Genomic DNA, 12,014 nt, shown 5'->3' with positions numbered 1-12,014 from the left:
ACCTTAATACATATATTGTGATTTGACCTAATTTAATGCAACATAGTAGAGAGCAAAAAGTGGCAGGTTTTGAAGTCAGAGGACCTGAGTTAATCCTAAAATGCGGCCACTCATTACTTTTGTGGCCCTCAGCAAATCACTTAATTTCTACGAACCTCATTATTCTTATCTGTGTATCAAGAGGTTTGGATGAGTGATTTTTGAGCTCCCATTCAGCTTTAACATATTATTCTAATTAATTCTATCACTCACTGAGAGTTTGGATATGGTATATAAAGTTTCCAAAGAGTTTGGTAGGAAGTTATAACAATTAGGTCTCCTTAATAGGTTTTTGTTTGTTTACTGGATCTGTATTTTAGGAATAAATATCATGGGACTAAGATTACATTAATTGGCATTTTGTTAAAATGCTATGATCTCTGCATATTTGGTAATTATATATTTCTTACACATTTGTTACAGTGCATCTTGGGAATGATAGAGCTCTAAAAGAACCTCCTGTACCTCTATCCCCATCCTCACCTCTGAGCTTACTAAAGAGTGGCTGTCTCAGAAAGTGCACTGCTCTTGCTAACTGCTAAGAGAGCAGTTCCTAATCCTACTGTTCAACGTGGTGATGCCCAGAGGCCTAGATAATTTGCTAATTATTCATTCCAGAGGCACTCAGGGCATTGTCTTGAAATAATCTTTCATATTATACTAATTAAGATGCAAAATGATTTTCTGACATTTGGTTAAAAGCTTTCCTTCAGCCTCCCAGTCTTGGCTGTGACTGGCTAAGATCTGAAGCTACAATGTCTTTCTTGGTCACATTTTACAACAGCCGTCAATGATGAAGACTCTAGGCCAGGCTTTAATAGCTATCATTATATTCCAACACCAAATGTTCATTTTAAAAATAACTATATACAATAAGTTATATTGGTACCGAACAATAATGGCATTCAAGGTGGAGGACTTATTTTTTTAATGAATATCTATATGATGGGCACACAAATTGTGTTCATTCAGAATCTTAGATCAAATTGTGAAATAAGCAATGATATTTTTGGAATCCTGAGGAAAAATACCTTGATTTTACTGGACTACTATTTTAATTAACCATATGGGCACATTTTATACTTGTATATTAGATGTAAATGGCATTTCAAATTAAATGTAAAAAATAACATGAGTCAGGCAGAATAAGACATCTGTTCATTAAAACCTTGGTGCTAACATAGGTTTAACTAGAGTGTGCAAAATGACCTTGACTTTTTTGGTACAATTCTAGAATGTGTTATGTGTTTATTTGGGGGCAAGGTTTATAGTCAATATATTATACTTCACACAGATAAATGTGAAGAAAAATGGAAAAATACTGTATTTAGAGTTAGAGGATATGGATTCAAATCTTCACTCTGCTTTTTTCACCAATATGAATTTGAACAGTCATTTAACCTTTCTCTGTCTCAGTTTCATCACCATTAAAATGAGGGAGAGGGAAACTGGTATATTAGGCAACTCTTTGCTTTTCTCCATTGGTATACTCAGAGCCAACCACATGCTAAGACCATAACTTTATTACCTAGATGTGTACTTATCTACTTAAGTACCAGTGAGACAGGTTAATTTGTATATTACACAAATACAGGAGGGATAACTAACGTATTGTATAACAGAACCTAAATCCAATCTGGCATCTCTAATCCCATTAATTGTTCCTGAGGCCAGGACTGCGCTACCTCCTCACCTGTGCCTCATAGCATTCCTTACTTCCTTCAAGATGTAGTTCAAGAACCACTTTCCATATGAAGCCTTTCCTGATCCTCCCAAATGCTGGTGGCCTTCCTTCATCTCTAACTACCTTGTATTTATTTCTATTTATTAGTTATAAACATGCATACATATTGTCTAACCCAACAGAATATAAGTTGCTTGAAAGGAGAATCTTTTATTTTGTGTATTTGTATCCTTAGTGCCTAGCACAGCAATAAATACTGCCTTAAGTGCAAGACTTGATGCTTACACCTATTGTATTTCTTGTTAGTTACTGGTATACAGAGATTTTCTTGTATCTTGACTCTGTTAGTGGGAAAAGAAAAGGAGATTCCAAGGAAATGTCCTTCCTCCTGCTTTGTGCCTATCCAAATTCTACCTATCCTTCAAATGCTATTTCAGGTCTCTCCTTTAGATCTCTACTCTTCCATACTATCCCAAAATTATTCCTCTCTCTTCAACTTCAAAGCAGCTATTATCTGAATAATTGTTTTTTTTTTTTAGCAATTTATCCTGTGCTAACTGCACCATCATTTCTGTTATGTAATTGGACTATTATTTAAACCTTTTATTATTAACCTTTTCTATGTGTTTCTAATTCTTTTCTCAGCAACTCAGCAAATTTAATTAACTTAAAATTTATGAGTTCAGAACATCACATTTTATATTATTGAACATAGAAACACCAAAGACTTTGACCTATTTGAAGAAAATCTTAAAAAAAAGTTAATCTTTAGTTATAGAACCTCAAATAACTGATCACCTAACTGAAAAAAAAATACAATCGTTCTGGTCCTCTACATTTGCTTATATCTGAAACTTAGTCTTTCAGTAACTTTTAAGTTGGAAGAAGCTGTGCCCATCAACCTCTTTATTGTATAGATGAGGATCAAAAAAGTTAAATAACTTATCCGATGTGCTATTGTTAGTAAATGTAGAGTCTATACTTGAATCTGTATTCTGCTCTGTTGAGACCACATCTGGATAATTGTTTTCAGTTCTGGAAGATTAAAAGCATTCATTAAAGTACAGTAGATATCAGGTATTGGTGACTGATGAGACTAAACACTATTGTCTATCTTAACATGTCATTGATCTAAGAAGTTATCGAATCTGACAATAATTGGCATAGATTTTTTTTCAGCATTGAATAGAGAACTGACTTTGTGAAATAAAGAAACATTTCAAGATAGCTTAGGAAAAAAAAAAAAACTTACCTCATCTACCTGCATCTCTGACCCCTTGTCCTTCTCAACAATCACCCTCAGTCTGGCATACTATCTTAGAGTCAGGCTGTCACCTTGGATGGACTCAGTGACAATCCTTGGAAGTTTCCCTACTTCTTGCTACCGTACATTCATGTGTGAAAATTATAACAAGGCTTTTGTATCTGAACATCTCCTACCGCCTCTGCCCAGTAAAAGACAATCTTTCTTTCTGCACCACAGAAGTCTATTACTTTCTCCACAGCTGCAGAATGTGTTATATTGGATGGACTGTCTACTCTCAGACTTAGAGGTCAAGGAACATCAGAGGCCTTTCAAGACTTTCCCAGTCTTAAAAACACGCAGCTGGGGAACGTAGTTTGACCAGTTACATACTGTTTTAGAGTCTGAGAGAGCCAGTAAAGAAGAAATTGAGGCCGTGTACTACCTTTTATTTTAATCTTGTGTCCATAGGGAAAAAGTCAATTACAGTAGAGGTGGATCGAGAAGTTTGGGTGCTAGCTGAATAAGGCTAGAGGAATGGGGAGGGGGTGTGGCTTGCTTCCTTTTCTGGTTTTTCATTAGCTGCCATAGGGTAATGTCTTTTGAAATGGAAGATTAGCTGAAGACTAATGATTTTGACAATAGGGGATTAGTTTCCTTGGTTGGAAGGGCTCATGAAATAAATCAAAATGTCCCTAACTTTACTACTGGCTGTGTGAGGGAAATATGAAATGAAAACAATTGAAACAACAACTAAGCATATTTGTAGCCTTAGTAAAGGACAATGTAGAAATATAATGATAAAAATGTATCTGTGACTTTCATTGCTGACCAGCAAAAATAAACATCTCTTCTGAGACATATTTTCCTTGTTTCTCCTTGTGAGATCAACCTTTTGACACTAGCCACAACTCCCAACCAATCAAGAGGCTGCTTATTTAACATATAATTTCATGCTTGCTTATTATTTTTCATTCTCTTCTATTTCAGATGTTGTGAAACTCTAGACTCTGTCTTATTAGCCCTATACCTGTAACAAAAAAAATCTCATTAATTCTCTGCCTGGCAGTCACCCTTCACTTCCTATGCCATTTTAAAGAAAAGTAGGTAGATTTATCTCTGAAGTTGGTAGTTACTTCTAAAAATCCTCAGCTGGTTTTAAAGAACATCCTTCCTGTCTTAAAGATATCTCTCTCATGATGCGCAAGGTTGGAAGCCTGAAATTTTGGACACCAAAGTAGGATGTCTTAAAAAAACAGTTTAAACCACAGTTGCATCACTAGGCAGTTGCAGGGACAATTAAAAACAGGCTGTGAGTAGAACTAAACTTGCAGCTTCTGTTTCTGGAGGTTTTCTGACTTGTTGAACAGATAAAATGCCTTTTACAGTCACCTGACAAACAAAAGCCTGTCTTGTAAATGAAAATTGAAAGGTGCCTGACTGTAGGGATAAGGTCATAAGCAAACCCAATCAACAATTCCGTTTAGCTTTAAGCGGCCTGCAATCACCAATTCCTTGCCCTTAGCCCACCGTACCTTATAAAAGTTCACTTCCCATAGTTCCTAAAGTTGCCAGAATTGATATTGCCCCTGGAACTCTAATAGGGGCAGGGTGCTCATAGCTCTTTCTGAAAGGTTGTTAAATGTTGTTTGTTTTGTGTGGTAACACAATCTTTGGCAATCCAGTGAAACCTACCCTACCCCATTCCCAGAATGAAGTTTTTAAAAGTATGAAATAAGATAAATAGGATTCTAAAGAAAAACAACTACCTTAAAATAGTTGTCAAAATTTATAGGTTAAGAATGCCTGCCCTAAAAATGCTATCCACATCCAGAGAAAGAACTATAGAGTAGGAATGCAGATCAAAGCATACTATTTGCTCTTTTTTTTCTCTTCTGTTTTGTTTTATTTCTTCTTTCTTGTGGTTCCTCCTATTGGTTCTAATTCTTCTTTACAACATGACTAATGTGAAAATATGTTTAATAGGAATGTATATGTATAGCCTATATCAGATTGTACGCCATCTTGGGAAGGAAGGGGGGAGAAGATTCAAAACTCAAAAACATATGGAAGTAAATATTGAAAACTAAAAATAAATTAATTAAAAAATTAAAGAAAAAAAAGAATGCCTGCCCTAGAAGGGTGCCATTTAGAGAAAAATGAAAGCATTTATAATTCTTCAGGAGCTAGAAATAACTCATTAGCACCTTGACACCCTCTCTCCCAACACATGTCTAAAAAAATTGGCCTGGATATATTTTATTCTAAAAAATTACTGTAGGTGTTACTCGAAATGTTTTTTGTGTCATGATGACACTTTATTCTGTTGATTCCAAAGCAAGTAATGCTGGATTTGGAGTCAGAGAACCTGTGTTAATATCCCAATTCAGTCGATTAATCAGTCAGTAAATATTTATTATTTCTTTTTAGATCCCTTTTAATTCTAGTACCTTCCCTCTGTTGAATATTTCCAAGTTGACCTGTAGATATCATTTGCACATTTTGCTTGCATGTTGTTTCCCCTGTTAGATTGTGAGGTCTTTGAGGGCAGGGGCTGTCTTTTGTCTTTCTTTATATCTCCAATGCTTAGCACGTAGTAGTTGCTTAGTATATGTTTGCCCACTGTTTATTGACTATATACAGTTCTTTGACTGGACAGATCTAACTGGACAGATTAGAGAAGGTGACCTCCAGCTCATCCAAGCAGTGTGAGCAGCCATGACACTCTTCTTTCCCAGCTGCCCTGGGTCCCAAGGTCAGAGGAGGGGTTAAAAATAAAGCTTGTGGAATTCTGAAGACCCAGAGATCAGGGAAGGGGTTGATGGAAGATGAAAGGGAAGAGAGACCCTTGTGGTTGGTTTTCCCATAGTCCAGGAACACTATGGGGTCTGGGTGGCCCAGGGATCAGGAGAAGGAGAATAAATCCATAGTGAATTGACTTGGAGAAACCAGTATCATCTCTATTCTTTTCCTTCTTTACCTCTCAACACCAGTCATGAGGATCTTAAAAGAGTTTATGATCAACGATATCAGCAAAAAAAAAAAAAAGTATCACTCTACCATTCTATACTCCTCCAAAGAATTGAAATTAATGAAAAGGACCCAGTTTTGACCAAGCTATATCAGCCATGGTTTTTAGGCAAACTTTACAAGTATTGCCTTGTCCCTTGTTCTTGTGGCATTAGAAACTGAAAGTTAAAGTATCTTGTTCTAAATGCAGTTTGGGGGTGGGGGGAATCATGGTTGGTGGTAGATGAAAGAATCCACAAGCCTCATATATAACTTTCTGAAATCATTAAGTGTAGGTCTCTGAACACATCAGACTTCTGAAGAGGAGAACCATTGGTGGAATTTTTCCTGTAACTATGAGAGGAAGGAAACTAGCATTTTCTCAGACCAGAGTGTCCTTAAGTGTTCTAATTTGACATCAAGGGGGTCACAAGCTGCCTAATGGCTAATGGGAGAAATCAGCATGTGTTATTGGCAGAGAGATAGTGCTGTGTCATAATATTCAGTAATTAAAGTACAATCATTTGAGAGAAATGGCACTGAAAAAAGGACTATTTTAAGAAGGGGAAAAAGTCCAAATCTATCCTCTGAAAATGAGCATTGAAGGAATGAAACAAATTCCCAGTAGCCCTTTAAACTGCTTGTTTTTTTCCAGTGGTGGTATGCTTTCACAAAAGACCCAACAATAAAATGGCTGAGAGATTGGTTTCATTTAAAGTTCAGTGTCAGTGTTTGGGAAATGTTGCTCATTAATATTTTAAGAAAGTTGTGCCTCCAATATGCAGACCTAAACACCACCAAACTGGAGAAGATGAGTGTTTGTGCTCACTATGAATTTTCTAACAGAAAAGAAAGAATTCATATCCTTAGAATTTTTAGAAAAATATATTTCTTACATGCTGCAAAAATCCTTAAGTCTTTAAACAACTTGTCCTATATCTATGTAGAGGGTTGTATTCAGATCTCTGTTTAAGTCCTAAGAAGACCAACATTTTTACTTAAGTGAATGAAATCAGTAAGCCTGCCAAACATCTATGGCTGTGAATGTTGTCCCTTGATGAAAAGTATAGAAATAGTCCTGTCATTCTGTGTAGAGAGACTTTCCACTTTCTCCACTACAGCTAGCCAACACCACTATTTTTCCAAATGTTTCATATATTCACACACTTGTTTTTGTTCTCTTTAAAATGTGCTGGATAGCGATTGAGTAGTTTAACTCGTTCAACTAGTATGATGGAACTTCTGTTGTAACTAATCTCATTCAAAATACGGACTTCTTTTAATAATGCAAAATCAAAAATAACCAGAGATTATATACTTTGCTGACTTCTTTCTTGATGTTATTACTGTCACACTCTATGTGAGAAGATCATTTTTTTATTTGCTTACATTTCATGACTGATATCTTCTCAAGCAAATATTATCTTCATTAACAATTGTGTTGTTGAGACCATGCTTGAACTTATGCTGGGGTGGTCTCTAATGCTATTACATGCAGAGTTGATTAAATTTCATGGCCTAAGGTGGGGGTGTTTAATAATAATGATGATAATATTGATGACCATCATAATTCAAAGATCTATGTTTTCATTACTATAGTTTCTCAATCCACAGACCTCAATTCCTCCATTTCTGAGTTGTCTTTTGAGAGCAGTATTGTTCTCCTTCCCCTCCCACTCCCCCTAAAAAATCACCTCATGTTTAGTTTGGCTTTTAGTATTTGTAACCTTAGTATAGTCATTAGAAAACAGACAATCCAAGTTAATAATACAATAAACATTTATAAGTGCCTATAATGTGCTAGGCACTGTGCTTAGAGCTGGGGATACAATTAATAAAAAGAAAGACAGTTCTTGCCCTCAATGAGATTACAATTGAATGAAGCTTGACAACACATAAAAGGAGGTAGAAAACCAGAGTAGAGTCATTTTGCCCCATGGAGTTGAAATCAGGCAGAACAACAGATGCAAAGTAGCATAAGCTGAAAGCTCAGTTTCTGCCCTCTATAAAGGAGGGCGTTGGGAGGAGTTTTATACTCCTCCAGACCTCCAATCAGAAGAGTAGAGGAGGCTGATGAAGGTAGTGTCAATCAAGACTTGAATTAGCAGCATGGTTATGAGATTAGAAATGATGAGTTTATCCTGGGAGGGGTGTCCCATAAGACATGGGGGGGGGGGGGGAGAGAGAAAGAGAGAGAGAGAGAGAGAGAGAGAGAGAGAATAAGTGAAACAGAAAGAGAGAAAAGTAAAGTGATCTGCTTTATTCCTAAATACGTTCTTTGACTCCCCATACTTTATCATTTTATCATTCTTGCTCTGGCCTCGCTTTTTTTCTTCCTAGTCTTGACCCCCTATTTAGCCAGTTTAATTATGCATTACTCTCTCCCCCATAAATAAGTTTGTTCCATTATCCTACGGTCACTCATACCATGAGATGTCAATTCTATGTTGCTCCCACCAATATACTTTCTCTTCCCTTACTTCTGTACTGCCTAATGCTACTGATAGGAGTTATGTAACCATGCCAACTGAATTCACTACAAAATTGTATTGTATCTGATTGTAATTGGAGGTCATGCCTGTACAAAAATGTTTATTCTTTCTGACTTCTATTCTACCACCCACTCCATTCTGTCAATTCCTCACTTTTCATCAAGACCTGATACCACCTTCTCTCCATTACCTCTCAAAAGAAGACTTCATTTTCTGTTTTATTAAGAAAACTGAATCCACTTAATTTTCAGTCTCTAATGATTAGATGTTCTTTCTCCTTACCAAGACCAATCCTTTCTCCTTTTGCTCTTCATCACATCCCCTTCTATTTCTTCTAGAAGCTTTTCTGATTAGCCAGAGGAACTTGGGGCTCTAGATTTAAAGCTGGAAGGAAACTCTGAAGCTGTCTAGTCCAGCCACCTCATTCTTACAGATGAGGGCCTGAGGCCCAGAGAGGTTTTGAGTTGCTCAAGGTAATACAGATAGAAAATGACAGAGCCATGATTTGAATTCAACTCCTCTGATTCAAAAGCCAATGCTCTTTCTACTGTACCATACGGTGTCATTCACCGGCACATTACTCACTGCTTACAAACATATTCCCTTATCTCCTATTATTTTTAAGCAAAAATTCCCCACATTAAATAGACTTTCATTTGATGTTGACATCTTCTCAAATTGTACTCACTGACTCCACTTCCTTGCCTTTTGCTTGGTTCTCTACCTTTAAAATCTGGTTTTGAACTCTACCAAAGCTACTCTGGCCAAGGTTGCTCTCTATTATCTTCTAAATCCAATGGCCTTTGTTTAATCCACTTTTACTTGACATATTAAAAGCTTTTGACACTGTTAATGGCACCATCCTCCTAATAATTTCTCTTTTCCTTTAACTTTCCTATCACTGCTCTTTTCTATTTTTTCTACTTGCCTGGTCACTTCTCAATCTCCTTTATTAGATCACCATCTATATTAATTCCCCTAAATGTAGTAACTGCAGCGTTCTATTCTGAACCTTCTTCTCTCTCCCCTTTTTTTTAATCCATCAACCCTGATGAGTTCTAATATCATCTCTCTGTATATGACCTACAGAAGCTATGTATTTAGTCCTAATCTCTCTTCTGATATCCCATGTGATTATCTCATTGGCAATTCAAATTGAACATGTTCAATACAGAATTTATTATATGTCATAATAAATCTCCTTTTCTAAACTTCCTTACTTCTTTCTATGTCATCACCATGCTACTCCAGTCACATAGATTTATAATCTTGGAGTCCTTCTTGACTATTCCCTTTCCTGTTACTCCCTCTCCCTTCATTGGATGGTGGCATGAAGGGAATGGGGCATTCCTGTTTGTTGAGTAAGTATGAAAAAGATAGGTTTGTAGAATCACAAAATATTAGAGTACTATGGGCCTATATTGATTAAGGGAGTTTTCATATAAATAAAATCATAAGTCTAGGGGAAAAGTTATTTAAACATAGAAGAGGAGACACTAGAAAAGATACAAAGAAAAGAAAGACATTCTGTTTTCAAGGAATATATGCTTTAGTAAGAGACAAGGCATGTGTATAGATAAATAGCATACATATTAACATATGTTTATGAGTAGAAAGTGCTACAAGAAAGTTTTCTTAGTAACATAACTCTCTAGTTAGAATTCCTTTAAGTTCCCCGGTTCACTTGAAATCAAGTTGCTCTATTCAGTTCTATTCACCAAAGAACATAAAGTGTCTGCTATGTGAAGGGATCTTGTTCTATGTACTATGTTCTAGATCTTGGCTGCATAGAAGCAGACCATGAAAAGTCATTTCTGCCCTTGTGCTTATGTTTTACTAAAGCATATTATACAGAACTAAACAAATAAATACAAAAATATTTGAGGAGGAAAATAAGACTCACTACTAGAACGCTCATGAAATACTTTACTTTAGAGAAAATAGCACCTGAGTTGAGCCTTAAAGCAAGTTGAAGTTCCAAGAGGCAGGTATGAGGAGGGAAGGAGTATATTGCAGGCATAGGGGACCACAAATGTAGAGAGGTTGGAGCTAGAATGCCAAGTTTGAGAAACTGCTCAAGCCAATAGGAAGCCATGGAAGATTCTTGAGCAGGGAACATTAATGAACAGTTTTTTGTTTGAATGATTGAAGGGACAAAAAACCATTTATTTATTAAATACTAGCTATGTGTCAAACACTGTGCTAAGTGCTAGGGATAAAAATAGAAAACAAGGTTGTCCCTGCCCTCAAGGAGCTTACAACAGGCTAAAAGTGGGAGATAACACAATTTTCAGCTTCCATTTCTTAAAGAAGCAGCTGTCAAAAAGATAGACTAGAGCAGGAGTTCTGACCCTTTTTGTGTCATAGGCCCCTTTGGCAGTCTGGTGAAGTCTATGAACTTCTCAGAACAGCATTTTAAAAAATCATGATTGAAGGAAATGATAAATTGCAGTTAGAGGTTTATGAAAATAAAGATATATACATTTTCACATCCAAGAACATAGACACTTTGAAATCTATCCACAGGGATTATATGTTAAAAACTATTAGACAAGAATACAAGGTTATTTTAGTTTCTTTGAAGAGAATAGATTAAAGAGAAAAGAGACTGTGGGATAAGTTCATAGCATAATTTGTGACTTCAAGTTTGTGATCTTCAGTTCCTGGAAGGATGATGGTTCTTTCAATAGAAATAGAAAAGTTTGGAGGAGTGACAGATTTTATTTATTTTTTTGAGGAGGCAGCTTTCTACAAGAAGATAATAAGTTCTGTTTTGAACATGTTGACTTTGAAATGCCAAAAGAAAATCCATGTAAATATGTCCAACAAACAATTGGTTCTGTGAGACTTGATCTCAGGAGAAGGATTAGGGCTGGATATACTTTGGAATCATTTGAATAGACATGATAATTGAGTCCACAAGAGCTGATGAAATCACCAAGAGAGCTGGCATAGTGAGAACAGAGATAAATTTACAGACCAAAACCCCATATTTTTATGCATCTCCATGTTTGTGGATCTCTCAACAAGTACTTCTTTTCATCCTCTAGGTAGGCCAATACCTCACTGGCTTAGGGTTCTTAACCCAACACAAAATTCCCATAAATTGAGGATTCTTGTCAGTAACAATATTTCTGATTCCCTTGGTTATCCTTCAAAGAAATTGTGTGTTATCAATACAATGATCTTCAAAATCTATAGCTGGCCAGCTCAGCAGGATAAAATCTATTGCTAATAATGCCAATTTCATAGGTTCAATTGACACATGAGCCAGTCAGTTTCCCCATCTATGACCAGTTGTCTCCAAAATGCTTAATCACTTAAAGACCTGAAAATGTGGGTGGACCAGTACCCACACATTACTTTAGTTCAATTCTTTAAGGACCCACAAAGTACTAAAATTTGGTATCATGATGCTAGAAGCAAAATTAATAGAGCTGCTAGAAATAAAATTAATGGAATGAGATAGTTTCATGTGCCCTGGTTTTGAGGCATATAATGAGATGTTTGACATCACCAATCTTGGAGTGGGAACACAACTCAAAAC

This window comes from Vombatus ursinus, unplaced genomic scaffold (genome assembly GCF_900497805.2).
Source record: "Vombatus ursinus unplaced genomic scaffold, bare-nosed wombat genome assembly UNPS02015255.1, whole genome shotgun sequence".
NCBI lineage: Eukaryota > Metazoa > Chordata > Mammalia > Diprotodontia > Vombatidae > Vombatus > Vombatus ursinus.
Note: the sequence above shows the minus strand (reverse complement) of the source record.